Here is a 13,799-nt window from a genome sequence, read left to right as displayed (position 1 = left end):
TATAAATCAATGCAAATGATATGTCAGTCGGAGTCACCTAACGTGACCTGTACGGCTCAAATCCACATATCAACAAATATACCTGCACACAAGTCGGAACCACCTAAAGTGGTATGTACGATAGGACTGGGTGTAAATAAATACGCTCAAGTGCTACGATCACGTGAAGACTGTACGAGTCGGAACCACCTATAGTGATCTATACGACAGGACTGTGCACCTAACTTGGATCCAAGATGAGCGCATAGTGTGGGAGGTGAACATCACGTGAAGGACTATGCCCTAACCACGGGCGGGAGCACTAACACCAGGGTGCAGGTTTATGAGCTCTTAACAGATCTCACATAATCAACCAATTTACATAAACAATCTACAACTCACCTGGTACTTACCTGAGCGTCCACAGCGTCAAATCACAATATGTACATATCATACAAATTCATAGTCTAAGCATAAATCAGTAGATATGGCATTTCAAACATAACTTCATTTAAATCGATTTTCTGGGAAAAATCTCAAGTATATAGGTATATACAGAAAACCAAAAGCCCACTCACTGGTATGTGGAAGGGTCATAGCCCCCAAGCCTCGATTGACTGCGCTCGTCCTGAGGATAGGTCTCACCTGACACCGTTAGTATATTTCGTCAAAGTTGACGGAATATTCTTCGTCTTCTCCGATGATCCTCGCCAGAGCCGCCACCATCTGCATCGCTGGAAACACTTTTAGGACTTAAATCCAACGAAATCTCGCTAGAAAAATCCACGATAATCCGGCCACTACTGCAACTCATGAACTCAAGCTTCCCGACGTCCAAAACACTTCAAAATTACTCCTCGAGCTTCGTGAAGACATCCTCAAGCTTCCTAGAACCTTAAAACTCATTGAACAGTCCACAATTACGATCACATGAACAGTGCTCAAAATCGAGGTTCTTGGTTTCTTAGGAAAACGAAGGCTTCACGTCCAATGAAAGGTATGGATGGGTTCCTAAGCTCACAAGGAACATGAAAGCAAGCTCCTTGACGTTGATCCGTGCATGCAAGGGTTAGTTTGAGAGTTGTCCATATAGTTGTACGGAAATGGCAAGAAATCCGAGAAGGAAGGAGAGAGAGAGATGGTCAATGGGTAAAGGTATGGGTGTGTGTGAGTGTGTGTGGTCCAGATGACAGCCAACCAAACAAAAGAAAATAAAACCTAAGTCCTAAGTAGTATAGGAAAGTTAGGAATTGGACCACAACCAAAACATATCACCCACGACACCAACAATCGTCCAAGGGTAAAATCATCATTTCACACCATCGATAAAAATAATTCGGGATGGACTGTCACACATACTGTCTCCTCTTGTTCAAAAAGAATGTTAATACTTTATACATATTCGCAAGGCTAAAATAGTTAATTGAAAGAGAAAAGTATATTCCAGAGGAGTTGAGGGATGGGAATAGCCAAACAATCAAACAAATCTCTCTACAGCTGCACCCATTTCATTTCAAAGCTTTCTTCAATACTGCAAGACTTTCTTTCAATATTGCAAGCTCGTTCATTTCTTTTGATTAAAGTCAAAGCACTCTGTCAATTCATTATATCTTTGTTGTTTGTACAAGTATTCCTATATTTCAATACAAGTTCTCTATTTGAATTGTTATTGTCACTTCAATACAGTACTAGCAATTTCTCTTTCTCTCCACCATTTACATATTGTGATTGAATTCTCACATAAGTAAAGTCCTTACATATAAGACAAAGAAAGAACCTAAATTGAGTCACTCCCGCTCAATGGCACAATTTTTTGGTTAGAAGCTAAATAACGCAATCTCCATCACTCACAATCTCTAATCTCACTTTCAAATAAAATTCCGGCCTACTGGCAAGGCCCATGGTGAATTTAGGGGGCTAACACATACATACGAGGCAGGTTGATCCCCTCACCCATCAGGTTACCTTTGTGACTCCGGATATGCAAAAGTTCTGGTACATTTATCCTTTCGTCACATTTTTTTATTTTTATTTTTATTTTATTGTATCAGAATAACCAGTTGCAGTTTCTTTGATGATCGTTAAATTTTTTGCTTCTTGATAAGCTTCGTGATTACCTACCATTCAATCTTAATCCAACGGTGAAAAAGAAAGTACAACAAAAGTTAAATAACCACATGGTGGATCTCCACAATTTCCGTTGACCGTAGAGTCCAAGAGAACAAAAATGTAGAAATTATATGCAACCACAATTTCATTGCAGAAATTGTTACCCACCATGAAGATTTCAATTCGTCCATGCAAATATCGTAATCACATAAAATTATCATTGTACTTCATGATAATTTGATGCAACAAAATGCTTCAAAGTAAATTTATTACTGAAGGCAAAACCCAAAGTATTTGACTTTTAGTTTTGACTACAAATTGGGAAACATGTCACTTCTTTTAGGACTACTTGTATTACAAGACTTATATGTAACCGAGATAACAGCTCCTCCTTCCAGACTCGAAAAATTGGGGAAGAAACTGAGAAGAGCGCACCAATAATGGCGGTTGATAGTTTATTGATCCTTCATTCTCTGTCATGAGAAGATGAGGAAGACAAGCAAATGAATGTCTGATACAGTTCCTAAGGTCCCTTGGGGAATAACCGACCTACGATTAAATCTCTATGCTGATTTTGTGACTTCATGTATAGCATTTGCTAGATATCCAACATTGCCCGTTGTAACACCGGCCATGCTGTATGCACGTGAATGTCGTACGTGAGAAATATCAAACAGCACTGCCTGTATTTTGTGTGTGTGTCTATCTGTCTGTTTGTGTGTATGTGTGTGTGTGAGAGAGAGAGAGAGAGAGAGAGAGAGAGTTCCTTATACGACCATTGCGAGTCATTTAGATATGAAATTCATTTGTCAAGCGATCAACCTGTTCAGTTGTCATCCCACTATAGCAAAACATGCCTATCTGTTTGCACAAATCAGCAAGACTGTAAATAAAATAACTGGAAAAACAAGCTTGAGATCCAAAGAGACCGAGCAACACAGATAGTATGTAGCACAGACAAGGGAACCTATTTACAAATACATTTGCACAGAATATACCAATAAAAAGAAAATGTTGTTTACTGTCACGCCCGTGCCCTAAATTTTGTCACTGTTTTGTTTGACGACCATAATTAAGCAACGGAAATACTAAAAATTAGGGCATGGACATAGCAGTAAACAACAATCCTTTTGTAATACAGGTTCAAATCATTGTAATTATGCACATTATATTATGATTAGATGGAATCTCATACCTGATTAGTTATGTGCTCCCACGATAAGGGTGACCCTAGTTTCTCAAGGTTTTCTCGTCGAGCAGTTCTTGTTCCAATGATGCGATCTGTCATGCCCTGTAGAGAAGAATGATGGAGATAAAAACCAGAAGACAAAGAAACAAAGATACAACATAGCATGTCATCATTTGTTACACATTTGATTTGAGAATAAGAGCGATTGAATTCAAAATACTTTACATCGAAGCACTTGTATGGAATACAAATTTATCCTTAAATTCCCCAGTTCCAAGGAAATGAGGCCTAGCCCAAAGTTAGGTAGCTAATCCATTGTAAAATTTCTTATGAGGAGGTACAAACCAGCCAACATCCCTCATTGGAAGTTGAAACACTAAAACAAACATGAAGAGCGTACGTCATGAATACATTTTTGTATTTAACCTCAGGTATGAATTATGTTCACTTTACTTCTACTTTTCAAACTAAAAGCGCAAGTTAGTTATAGTCGAGCACCTTAAAAGAATGAAGTTCATCATAGAAATGGTAAAGGAAACACAAGATGGCTATATATGATTATCAAGTTTTTAAAGAAATTTGCGGATTGCACCATTCAATTCCATATTTCGGCTAGTACTTATTTTAAACTATAGACCTGAAGAATATTTTGAACTTAACATAAATAATGTAACATAGACCTGGATGTAGATTCCATGATAAAAATACTAGTACTTCTGGTAGCATGTTATGCAGAACTGGAGAATACATTAATCAGCTTACAGGCCTCACTTTTCAATGTATATTTCCCGTTCAATGTTAGCTTTGAAACAAAAGCTTTTCATGCAGTATCAAAACTACTGCACTAATGCTGTACATATGCACGATAAACATAGACATCAAAAATCTCTTTCAATTGCTTTATACTTGGATATAGGCTCCTACTTGGTAGTGGGTTTGATCACATATTGGCATAGGAACAATTACTCACCTTAACTTCCTTCAGCCATAAACTTTTCATGTCTGGATCACCGAGGATAGTTGAAACAATAAGCGCTCCATGAACAGGTGGGTTACTATACATGGGCCTGGCAAGCAGCTGCAACTGACTTTTTACAGCCACAGCTTGTTTTTCATCCTCACAAAGCACACTGCAAACATAAGGAACAACATTAGCATAAGACATTTACCAAAAGACCCTCTTCTTTCTAAGTCTACTTCATAAGTCGAGTCGACAGATAAGCCATGTGTACACAATGTACCTAAGTACAGCTCAAAGTACAGCTGTACTTGAGATACAAAAATTGCTCACCTATCATATGTAACCTATGTTCCCTTAACATGTAGATCACAATGTTAACGGCATGGACAGATGCTGATAAAACCAGTGTGACATTAAGCAAAGGGATGTATGAGATTAATCATCTAGTTTCGATTGCTTATAACGTAATTTGACAATAATCAATTTAAGCATCAAATATACATAAAAAAATGTCTTACGTCTATGACATCCTTTACAGAACTGCTAAATGATTGATCGCACAGTTAATATTCAGTATTGGGTTTATATGGCAGATAGAACAAAAGAAACACGTAGCTTCTAGTTCCACTAAGATTGCAGTAACAGCCACTAGGCAATAGGACTAAAACTACCAAATTAAATAGTCTGTATTTAGCAACAGACAATTACCTAAGACATCCTACTCTCTGACCATAGAGTCCCATGTTTTTGGCATATGATTGTGCAATCCCAATTAGATGACCATCCTCAAGGAAAATCCTGATGGCTTTTGCGTCTCTCTCAGGGTCACCACTAGCAAAACCTTGATATGCCATGTCAAAGAAGGGGAAATGTCCCTTTTCCTGGATCAACCAAGTAGCGGCAGTTATTAGAGGTAGAAGAAGAAAAAACTTAAGGAAAATATTATGAGAAATTTACCATGATCTGTTTTGAGTTCTCTTTCCACTGTTCCTCAGAAGGATCTGTTAGACCTAGTCCTCAGTCTGTTAAGATTGGGTCTGTTTTGAAGTGTTCCGAATCTGTTTGAATTATTGTTTATCTTGTATTTCTGTTTTGTACGTAGTTGGATAGGTTTAGGTTTGTATATTTGTTTTTCAAAGTCTCCATGTAAATAGGGATTTGAATCCCTGAGTGTAATCTTCGCATGACTATAAATACATGCAGCCCTAGCTTGAAGGGTATGCAAAAAGGTGAACGTGAATATCTGCTAAGTCAAGTACTCTCTAGGTCTTGAGTTTGTACATGGTACACAGAGCTCTCTAAGTCCAACGACATCGATCCAATTTTTTTTTTTTCTGCCCACTACCTTCCATTATGTCGTCTGACACCAGCAACAACACCACCACCACCATCAATCCAACCACCCCATTTTCCTCCGCCATGACCACCATTGTCAACATCAAACTCGATAGGACTAACTACCCTTTGTGGTTGGCCCAGATTCTCCCCATCTTGAGGAGTCGTGATCTAATGGGGTACGTAGATGGCTCCTGTGTTTGTCCTCCTATGCATCTCCCTGGAAACACTGTAGTCAATCCGGCGTACACTACCTGGATGCAACATGACCAAATGATCCTCAATTGGATCAATGGCTCGCTCACAGCCTCTGTACTGTCAACTGTGGCAAGCAAGCGCACGTCTCGAGCAACTTGGGAAGCTTTGGAGCAGCGATATGCGTCATCCTCTCAGAATCGAATTCTGTTTCTGCTCAACGAACTGTTGCAAACCAAAAAAGGTGACCTTTCAATTGCTGATTTTCTTGACAAGATGAATTCTATTTCTGACAACCTAGCCCTAGCTGGCAAACCAGTTGAAGAGGATGAGCTCGTTCAGATTATTCTAAATAATCTTGGACCTGCTTTTGAAATGATCGTGAATGCCGCACAAGCACGTGATTCCCCTATCACGTATCCCACTCTGGAGTCTCTCCTTCTCACCACTGAGAGAAGGATGGCGGAGCAGACTGTTCAGGTGACAGAAACTGCTCCAGTTAATGCGTATGTGGTTGCAAGAGGATGTGGTGGACGTTTTCGAGGTACTGGACGAGGCGCTGGACCGTCCAACCGTGCTTCTTCTGTAAATCAGAGAGGGTTTGTTTCTCGCAACAACAATGCCCAAAGACAACAATCGGCTGCAAGGTCTGTTTCCTGTGGTGGTCGTATAACTTGTCAAATATGTGGGAGAGAAGGGCATCCCGCCCTCGATTGCTATCATCGCATGAATGCAGCCTACGAAGGTCGTATTCCAACCAACCGTCTAACAGCTATGGCTTCATCTTCAACCACACTGAATCGTCAGCAAAATGGCTCCTGGTTACTTAATACTGGGGCAAACGCCCATATTACTCCTGAGATACAGAATCTTCTCAATCCCAAGGAGTATAATGGTAATGAAAACATTGGTGGAGTAGGTAATGATACTGGTCTCTCTATTGCACATTCTGGTTCTAATAAAATCATGACTGACTCTTGCTCATTTAATCTTAACAACATATTACATTGTCCTTCGGCCTCCACCAGTATAATTTATGCCCATTGCTTTACACTCGACAATAGCTGTTATATACTAATTTTTCCATATTTCTTTCTTGTTAAGGACCTCAAGACCCGGAGGACGCTTTTCCGAGGGAAGTGTGAAAATGGGTTATACCCATTTCCTAATGGCGGTGGATCATCCAATCATCCCGTTCTAGCGTGTTTAGGAGTCCGAGTGTCTGCACATAAATGGCATGATCGTCTGGGCCATTCTGCGTCTAAAATAATAAAATTTTTAATTTCAAATAATCAAGTGCCAATTAGTGGCACCTCTGCTGTACGCTTCTGTCATTCGTGTCCATTAGGCAAGAGTACCAAATTGCCGTTTCAAGTTTCAGAGTCTGTTTCGCAATTCCCTTTAGAACTTTTGCATTCGGATGTTTGGTGTTCACCAGTTGTTTCAGATGAAGGATATCGTTATTATTTATTGTTTATCGATGATTTTTCAAAGTATTATTGGATATTTCCTATAAAAAAATAAGTCTGAGGTGTTCCAAATATTTCTTAAATTCAAAACCAAGGTTGAAAACATGTTTCAGCGTTCTATAAAAATTGTGCAATGTGATGAAGGAGGAGAGTATAAAAGTAATGCTTTTCGAGATTTTTTAGATAAACATGGCATCTCACAAAGGTTTTCTTGTCCCAAACACCCTGAACAAAACGGACTTGCAGAAAGGAAACATCGTCATATTGTCGAAACTGCCATAGTCATGTTGTCTCATGCTGGTGTTCCCTCAAAATTTTGGCCTGATACGTGTCAAACAGCCACATATATCATCAATAGATTGCCTACTCGAGTTCTGTCTAATAAGTCACCTTATGAAAAATTGTTTACAAGAACACCAAAATATGATTTTTTTAAAGTCTTTGGGTGTAGGTGTTTCCCGTGGCTGAGACCCTATACACAAAACAAACTTGAGGCTAAGTCAAAATCCTGTGTTTTCTTAGGTTATTCGCTGGATCATCAGGGGTACAAATGTTTGGATGTATCTACAAGACGAGTTTATTTGTCTCGCCATGTCCTCTTCAATGAGGACTCTTTTCCATTCAAGGATATCACACTTCGCAAGGAAAGTGTCCATGCCACAGGTAGTTCTCCTCAATCTGATCTCTTATTTGTTTTCCCTTCCTTATCTCAATCTCAATCCCCAGCCATCGAGTCTCCTAGCACTGCCTGACTTCTTCCACATGAACCTCCATCAACAAATATAACTCCATCTGCGTCAACTTCTGTGGATTCCATTGCAAACCCTAGTGTGCCTGCAATTCTACCAAACCCTAATACTCCTCATGTTCTAAACCCTAGTATTGTGCCTTTAGGAATGCCAAATGAGCAAGAGACCATCAGTGAACCTGAACAGCAACCGAAACTAGTTTGTGCACCTAATCCAGTACATCACATGCAAACACGCTCCAAAGCTGGCATCCAGAAACCTAATCCCAAGTATGCTTTGCATGTCGTCACAATTGATAAAACTGTTGAACCTACGTCCTTTAGTCAAGCAGTGAAACAACAGGAATGGCGAAATGCTATGGTCAAATAATTTAATGCCTTACAGCGTTCTGGGACGTGGAATCATGTTCCCTACAAACCTAATATGAACTTGCTCCCGAACAAGTGGGTTTACAAGATTAAACGACATGCAGATGGATCCATAGAACGATATAAGGCACGGCTAGTTGCCAATGGGTTTCATCAGAAACAAGGCGTGGATTATGGCGAAACGTTCAGTCCAGTGGTCAAGCACAGTACCATTCGATTAGTACTCAGTCTTGCAGTCTCAAATCGATGGCCAGTTCGTCAACTTGACGTTCAGAATGCCTTTTTACACGGGTATCTAGCGGATGAGGTGTATATGAGGCAGCCTGTTGGGTTTGTTGATTCCCAATACCCAGATCATGTATGCAAGTTACAACGGAGCTTGTATGGTTTGAAACAAGCACCGAGAGCTTGGTTTCAACGTTTCTCGGATTTCCTGCTTCATTTGGGTTTTCAGGAATCTAAGTGTGATTATTCGTTGTTTGTGTTCAAGCAACAAGGTGTTTATTTACTTCTGTTGATTTATGTAGATGATATATTGCTTACAGGTAATAATCCACGGCAAATGCATCGTTAAATCCAGCAGCTACGAACATTATTTTCAATGAAAGACTTGGGGCCTCTCCACTATTTTCTTGGTGTGGAAGTCTCCTATTCGCAGAATCTGATGCATCTTAGTCAAGCAAAGTATGCATTGGATCTCTTGAAGCGGACCAATTTTCTTGATGCCAAGCCTATTTCAACGCCAGTCTGTGTAGGTCAGAAACTCAGTCTACATGAGGGTGACCCACATCCTGATCCTTACACTTACAGAAGTGTCGTGGGGGCCTTACAGTACCTTACGATCACACGTCCTGATCTTTCATATGTCGTTAATCAAGTGTGTCAGTTCATGCATGCTCCTACTACAACCCATTGGACGGCTGTGAAACGAATTTTACGGTATGTTAAATCTACGTACGCACAAGGTTTGTTGTACAAACCTGGAAACATGCAGCTCAGTGCGTTCTCAGATGCCGACTACGCAGGAGATCCTGATACGCGACATTCTACGGGAGGTTATGGTATATATTTGGGTTCGAACCTCATCTCCTAGAGTTCCAAGAAACAGAAGACGGTCTCACGATCAAGCACCGAGGCTGAGTATAGGCAACTGGCCTATACCGCAGCCGAAATTTCTTGGCTACGTTCTTTGTTTCGTGATTTACAGTTGCCTTTTCTTCGTTCGCAACTTTGGTGTGATAACATTTCATCGATAACTTTGGCATCAAATCCTGTTTTCCATTCCCGCACGAAACACCTCGAGGTTGACTATCATTTCGTACGTGAAAAGGTGGTGCGTGGTGAGCTTATTGTCAACTTTATTTGTTCACAAGATCAAGTGGCTGATATATTCACCAAAGGTTTGTCGTCATCAAGGTTCAAGACTCTGGTTTCCAAGCTTCCAGTTGTGTCTCGTCCTCTCAGCTTGCGGGGGGATGTTAGACCTAGTCCTCAGTCTGTTAAGATTGGGTCTGTTTTGAAGTGTTCCGAATCTGTTTGAATTATTGTTTATCTTGTATTTCTGTTTTGTACGTAGTTGGATAGGTTTAGGTTTGTATATTTGTTTTTCAAAGTCTCCATGCAAATAGGGATTTGAATCCCTGAGTGTAATCTTCGCATGACTATAAATACATGCAGCCCTAGCTTAAAGGGTATGCAAAAAGGTGAACGTGAATATCTGCTAAGTTAAGTACTCTCTAGGTCTTGAGTTTGTACAGGATCCACTCCAGTGGGATTGTGAGCGCGCGCATGAAGTAGAAAGAACGAGCTGTTTGGAGCATTCTACACAAAACATTCATGCGAAGTGGCAGAAGAAGAAACAGGGTGTCAATGAAGAGAATGATACTATAGGGTAAAGAGTACAAGCAAATTATATCTACCGGGAAAGCTTAGTAGCGGAAATAATTATTTTTAAACAAGAACATAGGTGGAATAATGTAAAGGTAAAACAACCTAGTTTGAAAAGAAGAATATGTTTCCTTTTACCTTTATGTCATTTATCAGTCCTGCGAAGTCAAACCCCTTAGATTCTGGATGATAGTAATGGAAAGTCTTCTAGGGGACATGAGCATCTCTCCAGATGTTATGATGGCTGTTGATATTTCATTTAAGAAGCCCACGTTCATCATACACTGTTAAGTGTTACAATGGAGGGGAGTGGGAGAATTTTAAGCATTAAAAATTCTATACAATTCTCACTTGGCCCATGTAGGAACTGGTATATAGATTTGAGACTCAGTGCGAAAACGCTTTTGAAAGTCTGCAAAAAGACGGCATGCACCCGTTCCAGAGAGAGCTTGCACTGCTGCTATCCTTTTATCTTTAATGTGCTCCGAATTCTCCCCATATGCTAGCTTCAATGTTTCTTCCACCATCTTCACACTTCCCCCCATATGAAGATATTCCCTGGTGAAAACAAACCAATTGTATGAGGAGAAAAATTAACTTATCACTTGTCACTTGTCCTTTCTACTTTCCGCAAAAGTTCCCACATTAACTTATCTGGCACAAGTGCTTTCTGAAGTACAAGAAAATTTTCAGTTTAGGGTGTCTATGAACAAGAGATTAACTCTATTCCATCTACTTATCCTCCATCTTTTAATAACTGAAAAAAGATTACACATTCCGTTTCTGCGGTTAACAGAGTTCTTCTAGATTCAACATCCTATACAAACCCTTTCCTATCGCTGTGAGGGGAATCAGATCTCAATCCAAATCCAATTAATGAATACCAAACACAACATTACGAAATTCAAATTACAAAATCACAACATGATAAACAGGTAAAAGTTTCCCTTCACCACGCCCGTATTATCAAGAAAACACATCCATGCATAGACTCTACATCATTATCTTCTAAAGTTGCTGAATGCTAGTCTACTTTGTTGAGAGTATCAATCACACAACAGGAAAATATGGGACTTTGCATGTACTAATAAGCAATTGGGCTCTCTCCATATTGCCAATTGGTTTTATGGTGAAATCTCTACTTTCTTCACAATTTTCAGTATATGAAATATCCAATTCTGTAAAGCTCCCGCAATCCCCATATTAAATAGAACAATACTTGGCTACTTAAAGATGAGTAGGAACTTCCACTCAAAACTTTTAGTGCTTTAATCACAGAGTTTTGTGCATATGATCAGAACCGTTCATACTATGAATCACACTGTAAAGATCATCTCTACAAAAAAATAAATTAAAACTTAGGTCGTTTAGTCAATCTATTGTAGCAAATACATAGACGGTTTGTAATGCTTTTACCAATTCCATTCATTTGTTTTTAAACAGTTTGATGACTAAATGACCTTAGTTTTAATTGATTTTTTGTAGAGACGTATGTAGGGTGATTTATAATATGAATGGTTCTAATCATAAACACGAAGTTCTATAAATTGACAACGAACAATTTTGAGAAATTTTGAGTAGGAGTTCCTACTCATCTTACGTGCAAGGGATGCAGAAGAGGCCTTACTTCTGGCAAGGAAACTCCATGAGAAACAAAGCGAGTTGGATAAAAAAAAATGTCAAATATGCTTAAAGTGCAGCAGAAGGCAGGGTTGGCAGTGCAACATGAAAGTACTGTGGGGGAACTTTCAGTAAGTAACACACGGACGATTGTGCAGTGACGGTGCAAGGCAGCAAGCAATGCAGTGGCTGTGCAATGGTTGTGCAGTGATGATGCGATCCCATATATGTACATATATATATATATATATATGTATATGCATATGTAGAAGAACCCAGAGAAGCATTTGAAGTGCGATTACTGTGCAAATAATGGTGAGGTGACTGTGCAAACAATGATCTCCAGAGAACCAAGTAAAAAAGGGTCCGCATACAGAGAAGAATGCAATACTACGAGGAAGCCTATCAAGGAACCCAACAGAGCCAATCCACGAGGCCCTTTTTTTTTTTTTTTTTTGGACATCACCCATTATTAGTACTACTGCATCCCTCATCACGGAGTCTTCAACTGTAAGAGGGTCATTCGAAGATAAGAAGGATAAACGTCATATATTACCCTGATGTAGTGCGCCTGTATCGCTCCCAAGACTCAAATCTAAACAAATGTTAGACGGGTGGGCCATTTTCTAAAAAAAAAAATGATAAAAGAAAATGGTTGGATGGAGTAAAATCTCATAAATACACCAAAGACAATTTTCACGAACGGGCAATCTTCAAAGTGTGCATGTTGGATGTGATCGATACCTCTATAAAAGGAGATTCAACGCAGCCACCCGGATTTTCCTGCAAAAAATCTATCAACACTTTTCAGACGCGACCTCAGCTTGTCGAATAACACGTGCAACTTTGTTAAAGATCTCTGACAAAGTTGAAAACACGTGAAGTTCATTATTCCAACTACCACAATTTTGCCGACAAGCATAGGTGATAAGGCCGCACCCGCACCACTACCTGCTATTGGAAAATCATATATGTCGACCTTCTTCCTCCATGGCAAGACACACTTCCAAAACGCCTGACTTTTCTTCCTTGCCAAGAATGCATCTACAACCAAACCTCTCAACATACTCAGTTTTCTTCCCCCCTTAAAACACCTCTTTAACCAAGTCACATCGGAGCAAAAGTATCTCATATGATCAGGGTCGAAAGCAAGAGTATCTCATAGCATGCCTTCTCCCTATCCTTTTCTTTGTTCTTGTTCTTCCTTGCAGGACAAAGAGAAAGAAAGCGATCAGTCGGCACTAGGAATCAAGCTTCCCGTCAGAAACCCAACTGCCTGGAACCCCTTCCCTAATTGCTTACCTAGCATCGACTCATCGTCAACTGCTGATGTACTTCCAGAGAAAATATCAGATGCCTGGAGAACAGATAAGGCAAGCAAAAAATGATACATCGAAGCATGTGGAAACAAGCGCAACAAATACATGTGTTGATTCATCCGTTACTTCTTCAGAAGCGAAAGTATCTCATATCATTAAGGTCGAAAGCAAATGTATCTCATATCATGTTTTTTCCCTGTCTTTTCCTTTGCCCTTGCTCTTGCTTGCAAGACAAGGAGAAAGAAAGCAATCAGTCGGAACCTGAAATCAAACTTCCGATCTGAAATTGATTGCCTGGAACCTTTGCCTAGTTGTTTACCTAGCATTGCTCTCGAGTGCTAGTCTTCAGTTGTTGGTAGGTTTCAAATTTCCTCAGCGAATACTCCAAGGACAGTTGATATGATGTTGGCTCTTTACACTGAAGTTACCAAGCATGGATGAGTAGCTGAAAAGTGATGCTCTGAAGGATCATTTAAATGCAAAAGGTTGCGCACCATTTCTGCTATGCAAAAGAAACAAGCAGAGAAGAATGCAGCATTATGAGCTGTAACAAATCATTATAGCACGATGCCCTTCTTTGCAGAACCACATAATCCAAACAGATGAGTCTAAGTCAAAT

The 13,799-nt window shown here is 39.7% G+C and overlaps 1 pseudogene; it reads right to left on the bottom strand.

The window, feature by feature from the left end:
- Window positions 1-2,626: 2,626 nt before the first annotated feature.
- LOC137740692 (aspartate aminotransferase, mitochondrial-like) lies at window positions 2,627-10,988 on the bottom strand (annotated as a pseudogene).
- Window positions 10,989-13,799: the final 2,811 nt, after the last annotated feature.

The sequence above is a fragment of the Pyrus communis genome, chromosome 9 (assembly GCF_041283825.1).
Source record: "Pyrus communis isolate YQ-2024b chromosome 9, ASM4128382v1, whole genome shotgun sequence".
In the NCBI taxonomy this organism is placed as follows: Eukaryota; Viridiplantae; Streptophyta; class Magnoliopsida; order Rosales; family Rosaceae; genus Pyrus; species Pyrus communis.
Note: the sequence above shows the minus strand (reverse complement) of the source record. Positions and strands in the feature narration are given on the sequence as shown.